Here is a 9,128-nt window from a genome sequence, read left to right as displayed (position 1 = left end):
GCCCAAATGAACTACACCACTACTGAGAATGAGCTCTTGGCTATAGTCTTTGGTTTCAAAAAAATTTGATCTTATTTGCTTGGGACAAAGGTGACAGTGTTCACTGATCATGCGACCATTCGCTATTTGGTTTCCAAGAAGGATTCGAAGCCGAGACTCATTCGTTGGGTGCTCTTGCTACAGGAATTTGAGTTAGAGATCAAGGATCGAAAAGGTACTGAGAATCAAGTGGTTGACCATCTCTCTAGATTGGAGAATCCCGAGTCTACTTCACATGATAAGACATTGATCAACGAATCTTTTCCGGATGAGCAGTTGTTCGCAGTTTCGGAGGAAGAGCCATGGTTCGCAGATATTATGAATTATCTTGTCAGCAATATAATGCCTCCTAATTTGACCACAGCTCAAAAGAAGAAGTTTCTGCATAAGGTGAAGTGGTATATGTGGGATGAACCGTATTTGTTTAGACAGGGAACTGACCAGATCATCAGGAGATGTATCCCATTCTGTGAGACGGAGGGGATATTACGAGACTGCCACTCCACAGTTTATGGTGGACACTATGGTGGTGAGAAGACAGCAGCTCGTATTCTACAAGCAGGTTTTTTCTGGCCTACTTTGTTTAAGGATGCTCATCAGTTCGTTTTAAGGTGTGATCGTTGCCAAAGAGTGGGAAATCTTACGAGAAAGGATGAGATGCCGTTAAATGTGATGTTTGAAGTCGAGGTCTTTGATGTTTGGGGAATCGATTTCATGGGGCCTTTTGTCTCGTCCTGCAATAATCAGTACATCTTGCTGGCAGTCGATTATGTCTCAAAATGGGTAGAAGTCAAAGCTCTACCGACGAATGATGCAAAGGCGGTGTTGAATTTTCTTCATAAGCAGATTTTCACAAGGTTTGGAACGCCACGAGTAATCATAAGTGATGAAGGGTCACATTTATGCAACCGTAAGTTTACTTCTATGGTGCAGCGCTACAATGTGAATCATTGTGTTGCTACTGCCTATCATCCGCAAACGAATGGTCAAGCGGAAGTGTCTAATAGAGAGATCAAGCACATTTTAGAGAAGGTTGTTTGTCCATCAAAGAAGGATTGGTCTTTAAAGCTCGATGAAGCTGTTTGGGCTTACAGAACATCATATAAGACTCCAGTTGGGATGTCCCCATTTCAACTTGTGTATGGTAAGGGATGTCATTTACCTATGGAGCTTGAGCATAAGGCCTATTGGGCGTTGAAAAAGTTGAACCTGGATCTAGATACAGCTGGAAAGAAGCGAATGCTTCAGCTTAATGAACTTGATGAATTTCGACTCCAAGCGTACGAGAACAACAAAATGTACAAGGAAAAAGTGAAAAGGTGGCACGACAGGAAGCTTCATCCTAAGTTATTTATGCCGGGGCAGCAAGTTCTTTTATTCAACTCTCGTCTCCAAATTTTTCTTGGGAAGTTGAAATCAAGGTGGTCTAGACCTTTTATTGTCAAAACTGTGTTTCCATATAGAGCGGTGGAGATTTTTGAGAATGATCTGGACCAAGCATTCAAGGTTAATGGTCAGCGTTTGAATCATTACTATGGGGATACGGCAAACCGGGAAGTGGTTAGTGCCGTCTTATTGTCAACTTGAGTAAGGTACGCTAATGACGAAAAAAGCGCTTCTTGGGAGGAAACCCATGATTTGTTGTTACAGGAACCCTTAGAAGTTAGTAACCTATCCAAAACTACAAAAAAATCAGAAAAACAGGGCAAGGAAAAAAAAATTCCAGAAGACCCCTGAGCGCCCGCTCAGCTCTGCTGAGCGACCGCTCAGGAGCCGACTGGGAGAAATTTTTTAAGTCCAATAAAAATCCAAAAAAAATTGAAAAATAAAAAAAACAAAATATAGCCCATTACCCACGACCTATTTCCCCATTATCCCATGTTTTTAACTCTCAAACCCACTCCTTATCAAATTTTACCCTAATCCCTACCCTATATATACATACACATATTCCATATACTCCCCATACACTTTCAAACCTTAAACTCTCTCCCAAATCCAAGAACACAAATCTTAAACACTTTTACTCAGTTTCATGGCACCCAAGAGATCAAGGACTATCGATAGCAGCAGCACTGTCCCTACTGCTGATTCTTCGAGGGGTACTGCTGCGAGGCCTCGTTTGAATGATAGGGTTGCTGAGGAGGAGTATACTAGGCTTCTGGGTAAGCCGATTTTGAAGGACAGGGGGTTCTTACCATCAAGGAGGGATGGTGAGTTGTTGCCTATGATTGCTGAGAAGGGTTGGATTGCTTTTTGTGAGTCTTCTGAAGCAGTTCTGATGAGCGTGGTTCGCGAGTTCTATGTGAACGCGAAGGCTAAGAAGAATGGGTATTCTGTTGTTCGGAGGATGACAGTGGATTATCACCCTGCGACAATTCACCGTGTGATTGGGTAGCGACAGAGGAAGCCCACAGAGGAGAATTGGAATGAGAAGACTGTTGAGGATTTTGACTTGGACTTGATTTGTGCTACTCTCTGTAGGTCGGGCACAGTTTGGAACTTCAAGACTGGGACTAACGAGTATCGCCATTTTCTGGTGATTGCGATGAACAGGTATGCCCGTGCATGAAATGCTTTTATTTGCGCTAATATTTTGCCTACTTCACATACACATGAGGTCACAGTTGAGAGAGCACAGTTGTTATGGGGAATTTTGAATGAGGAGTACTATGTGGACCTTGGTAAGTTCATCTACCAAGGAATTCTGAAGTTTTTGAGGGGAGCTAAGCACATGAACATCCCTTATACATCCACGGTTACAAATCTTTGCCGAGCAGTGGGAGTTCAGTGGCCGTCTCATGAGCAGTTGCAGTTGTCGGCCGCTCCTATTGATTCCGGGACTCTGCATGCGATGCAGGAGTGGACCGGTGGTGAGCCCGAGGAGCATGGGCTGGGTTATCGTCTTCCAGGAGGGCGTCCAACATGAGGTGCTACCATGGAGAGGCCAAGGCAAGATGAGGCTGGTTCTTCTAGAGCTCAGGAGGGTGCTGGGATGGCTGATGCCCAGTATAGGAGGCTGTCGAGGAGGATGGACGCTATGTACGAGACACAAAGCAGGTTTGCTCAGGAGCTCACCCTTGCACTTGGGACTCCTTTTCGAGGCCTTGGAGCTGACATCTAGTGGCCAATTTTTGGTGAGGACTCTGCATATCCGCCTCCTGATACACCACCCTCTGAGGGTGATGATGATGATGATCTCTCCGAGTAGGTATACCCTGTGTTCCTTTCTACTACCTTCACTGGGGACAGTGAAGATTTTAAGTTTAGGGATGGTAGTTAAGGAATATTTTGTGTGTGTGTCATATAGTTGCATATTCATAATAGTTTAGTTCATATAATTGCATTTTTTTTTGCCCTATAGTTTTTTTTATTATTTATAACTTTATTTATCATGTCATGTAGCTCATGCATATACCATGATCCCCTTTACGCTGATTTACCAATTAATTTGTGATGTTGATACGAGTGTAGTGATGTTGAGTCGTGTAGGTTGATATGCATGCTAGAAACACTTGTAATTTCACTAAGTCTTAGAGAATGCTTAAGGACTAGATTGTTGTTATGGTTTGATGGTTTTCAAGGTTAATCTATTGATTATGCTTAGAATTTTATAATAGGTTCTTAGTGATAAAAGGCATAAAAAGAAAAAATGGGAGTGATAAATGGAAATTCATTGCTAATTGTGGCTAGGCGTCAAATGGCTAGTAGCGGGCTCGTATTTTTATGCGAGTAGTCTAGGGTTGAGCAAGATGGAGTGAAACGCACTTGCTAAGAAAGTTTAAAAAAAAGAGAAAAAAATAGAAAAGAAGAAAAGAAAAGAAAAAAAAATAAAGAGTTAATGCATAATTGATCACGAGTGGGCTCTTTGGTATTCGAGTTATTAAGTTCTTAGGGGACTTTGTGCCTAGTGACCTAAGGCTTTTATAGTCTGGGATCCGCTAACCTAACGCTCGCTATATGGATGCCATTGCATAAGTCTTTTATGGACCTCACACATTGCACGGTCAAATAAGCATTTGTTGTTATAAATAAAAAGCATGACTCCGTAATAAGCTCCAGAAATCTTGAAGTGTTATAAGTCACTTTGTGCCTAGAATTTTTATTCTTCGTATAATCATGCGATTGCCTTGAGGATAGTTGAGTTATGATAATTGATCTAGTTTCGAAGCATATCTGTTAAGCATCTGCACACACCACATTTCTGGTTGTATGTTAGTTTGCATGATTTGATTGATCTTTATTCTCCTAATTGCATTTGTTGAGATGTCGTAAGTTGGTTGGTTTGGTCGTAGTAAGGGGGATCGCTGCATTTCATATAGATTGCATTCATGCATGTTTTTGTTTTGTTTTTGAGTCTGTGACGCTTGAGGACAAACATCGATTTAAGTTTGGGGGTGTGATAAGTGGCATTTTATACCACTTAGAACGTCTTATAATAGCTTGAATTGGTGTCTTGAAATCAAGTATTTTGTGTATTTGATGCGTTTTTCTAGTGTTTGTGCATTTCAGGGTATTAGTTGCATTTCGAGAGAGAATTCATCAATAATAAGCCTTGGCATGTGTTTAGCATTGCAAGTGGGAAGATAGGAGCAAATTGCAACGAAGAAACGGGAGAAAAACAGATCAGTTTCCAGAAGGGGGCTGAGCGCCCGCTCAGGAATGCTGAGCGGCCGCGCAGGGACATATTTTCAGAATTAATATTTTAGACTCCTATTTTTGTTTGACTTCTAACTTCTGAGTTAGCTGGGCTTTATGGGACTCCTATATAAGTAGATTTCAGAGACGTTTCACAAAGGTTGGATCGTAGTATTAATCGAAGAGCGAGGAGATAAGGAAGAAGACCGTTTGAGCATATCGCAACGAAGAGGAAGCATATTTTCTTATGATTCTTTATTTCGTTGTAACGTTGGATGCTAGTTTTCTTTACTTTGAACCTATTTACTCTTGTGACGTACTCTGGTTTAATATAAGTAGTTTTAGTTATTATTCTTGTGTGTTATTATCATGTTTTCATATGAACCCATGATGACGATGAGTGCTATCATGGGCTAATCGTGATCATGGGGTCGTAACGGATTTACTATGGAATTCTTTAGTTAGTTGTTTAATACCTTAGTATGTGATGATTGTATGATATCTAGTATTGGTTGTGCATATTCGTCTTATGTGCATCACGAACATATAAGATAGGGTGTTAATCTCTTGTGAAGCGACGGTGGATCTTGAGATTTAGAACTTGCCATGCTAGCATAGGTTCATGTACGAGTATGCATGATTAGTGGGTAACTCTAACCGTTTTATTCACCCTGTGTAATCAAAATGAATAACTTGTGCTTAAATCGTTATGTTGTCAATTTCTGTAGAGATATAGGGACTCAACATAATTGATGCCTATTCAACTTCTATCTTAATTGTGGATGCTTGGTAGAATGGTATTAGTACAATGAAAGTTGGCTTTTATCAGTTTCAAGTTATTCGATTAATATCATCACTGTTGCATGCTAAGGGTAATAACAATAGCTATTGAAAGAAGTAGTAATGAAGTTGTGATCTCATGAGTGTTTTAATATTTTTAATTCAAGTGTTAATTAAGTGTTTAATTCTCATAGTTAATTGTAGTTAATAACTAGTGTAATAACCCCAAAAAAATTGGACTTTTTGTAAACCTTATGAATAGTGATTTTGCTGATTATGCTGAATAAGAAAACTTTTCATGCCACACCTTGTAGAGGTTCTTTTATTGTTATTCTGGGATCTTATTAGTACTCTATATGGTATATAAGTGTATGTAAAGATCGTCAGAATCCAAATTCGAACACTTTGATTTTTTTCCCGAAAATCCACCAGATACTGAAAGAATTGAGTATAAGGTAACAGGATAAAAAGGATTTAAATTCAAGGATTATAAGAGAGGATCATAAAAGGAATATAATGTATTGAGAAAGGTTAAGGAAACCCAAGTAATAAGATCCCGGGTATGATCCCTCAAACGATAAATGAGAACGAAAGTTAAGCGAACCGTATAACAGATCAGCGGTCATTAGCCAAGTAATTAGGAGTTAATCAAAGAGGTAAATGATGATGATGTCATCACACCAACAAGAAAAGGACAAGTGTGGGAAGATGACATAGGAGGATGACATAAGCATGACCAAAGCGAAGGAAGTGTTGGTTGATTATAAACCACAAAAAATTTACCATGGTTAAAAGGTAATTAAGCAAAACAAAAAGGGAAAGCAACCAAGCAAACGTCATCTTCTCCCCCCTCATTCTTTGCTCTCGGCTTTTCCATGAAAAACAAAGGAGAAATTTTCAAAATTCAAGCTACACACCTTCAAAAATTAAGAGGTTTGTTTCCTTAGCTTCCATAATTCATGACTTAGTTATGTTATGAGTTTGAAGCCAAGATTCCAAGGTTTACTAAGCTAATCAATTCATCAAAGTTCTTGGTGAATAGTGTTTTCAAGAAACTAACTTTGTATTTTCTTATATTTTCTTCAAGATCCAAGCTTAGTAGATGTAATATCCGGGATATATCGTGTAATTATTTTTGCTAATAAATAATTATTATATGTGTTCAGTATCTATTCTGTGAATTAATTGTTAAGTGTTAAAGGTGTTTGGATGTTTAAAAATAATATTAATTGAGTATTTCAATTTTTATATGTTCCAAATAAAATATAGATAATTGTCATATCTTCCTAATTATTTTTATATTGATTTATGAATTTATAGGAATCATATGAATTTTGTAAAATCTTTTTCCGGGTATTTAAAACCTATTTTATAAAAACGGGAACCAACCGACGTCATCCGTTGTTACGTTTTTAGAACCCGAAACTCTTCCGAGAACTCCTTCCTAACCTAATTGCAATATTCCGAGCATTTTCCATGTTTCGATTTTTTCGATCCGGCGTACGGTTTGTCCTGTGCGGGTCCCGGCGCGATATTTTCGATACAAAAATTTGTTTCGGTAAATCGATAAAACCCGTATTTTTGATAAACGGGATCTTTTTATTAAACTATTATAATTATCACCTCGTAATACGTGTAACCAGGCGCTGAGACCAAGACCGCAGTACAAATTGTACAAATTTGGATAATTATCCTGAAAACTGGTACCGTTTGGATCCGTTTTTATTAATAAACGTACTATTTTATATCCGAAATGATCCAACGGGATACTAATTTTCCGTAAGTATAAATAGCCCTTACCGTATTTTATTTCGTACCGAAAATCATTTGCAAACAGTAAAATATATAATAATACAGAGAAATGAACCGTGTTCTTCGCGTTCTTTGTGTTCTTAAGAATCAAACGCAAAGTTGGAGGTGATGTGGATCTCGGTTCGTGAAGTTTGAGTAACCAAAACACTCGGATTTTCATGCCCTACTAGATTATGCAATCGAAACAATCGAAGGATTGGTAAAAATCTCAATCTGAGTTTTAGGGTTTATGCTGAAAATTGGGGTTTTGATTTCTGAGGGTTGTCAGATGATTTTGATGTTATAATCAGCATTAATATGTCCATTACAATCTATTTGCATAGTTTTTATAGAGGTTATAGTTCAAGAAGTATTAGTTCGAGCTTTTGTTTTTGATCGATTTTGAATTCGATTTTCTGGATTATATATGAAATGATTGTTATTCTTGATTACGTGATCATATTGTATGGACTGTAAACGTTAATTTGAGATGTTAAACGTTATTTTTGGTTGAGTATTCAGTCGAAGTGTTGATTGACCGGAAAGCTTCGAGTTCGTCGGTTTCCATGGCTGTTTTGGCCGGAAACGACGACCTCTGGCTCGTCTGGGATTGTTTTTACTGCGTATGAGCTTCCAGGAAGGTTTAGGATCGATTTGGCATGGACATTAGGCCAGCCGAATCTGTGTTAGGCTTTGTCGGAGTAGGCAAGGCTGGCGGCGGGTTTGCCGGAATCTGGGAATTCCCCAGAAACCGGTGACTTTTCGGCCGGTTTTGACCCGACCCGGTTAAGATTCTTCCCGACCCGTTTATGTTTAAATCTGACCCAGTTTCGATCTTGTAATCCCCAATTCATTTACCAAATCCTGTTTCTGGGATTTCCTTTTAAAATAATTCAAAATTGTTATTTTTTAAATTCTAAATATCATTCTAAATTCTAAAAGAAAAATTATTATGTTAATTCTGAAAATTATTTTTAATCCAAAAATAAATCAGAATTTTGTAATTAATTAATTTTAGTTAATAATTAATTATTTAATTAGTCAATTAATTTAAATATTAATTGATTAATTATTTTAATTACTTATTAATTAATTTTAATTGATTATTGAATTAGATTTAATTATTTATTGTGATTTAAAAATTTCGAAAAATAGTATCTAGCTTTAAAATATTATTTTAAATTATTTTCAAGGCTCGAAAATTATTATAAAATTATTTTAAGGTCAGATTTGAGTGTTCAAACCCTATTATTTAATTATAAATTGATTCGGAGTCCCGTTTTAATTCCGAAAAATGTTCAAAAATTCGTAATAAATACCTGGAAAATCATTTTGACCCCGTATCTTCTTTGAAAAATATTTTAATCGAATATCTTGCATGCTATGTGCTACGTGCTATCTGATTAAGGTATTATATGCCTATGTGTTTATTATTTGGGTTGTTTTGGCCATAACTTTTAATCCGTAAATCGGATTTGGGTGAAACGAAGGGTAGATAAAATCTTATGACGTCTATGTGACAATTAGATAAGGTAAGATAAATAATGATAAATACTTATGATGCCTAGCAGAGTAAGCAAGGCGTAGGAAAGGGAAGCAGGTGATCAGAAAATGGAATCAACATGTAGAAAATACAGCAAGTGATCAGAAAATAGAATCGAGGCATAGGAAAAGTAGACGAGTGGTTGTTGAAGAGAGTCATTTGACGAGTACAAGTGTAATTGGAATCCATTGTGATAAGGCAAGTACTTCTAAACCTTTTTCGAGATATAATGCAAATATTTCTAAATTTTCTCGTAACATATTATTAAGTGTTCAAAATAGCCTTGTTTTATGTTGAAAGTACTTTGAATCCTTCAGCCTTGAATCTGAGCCACATC

The sequence above is a fragment of the Apium graveolens genome, chromosome 3 (assembly GCF_009905375.1).
Source record: "Apium graveolens cultivar Ventura chromosome 3, ASM990537v1, whole genome shotgun sequence".
NCBI classification, from domain to species: Eukaryota; Viridiplantae; Streptophyta; class Magnoliopsida; order Apiales; family Apiaceae; genus Apium; species Apium graveolens.
Note: the sequence above shows the minus strand (reverse complement) of the source record.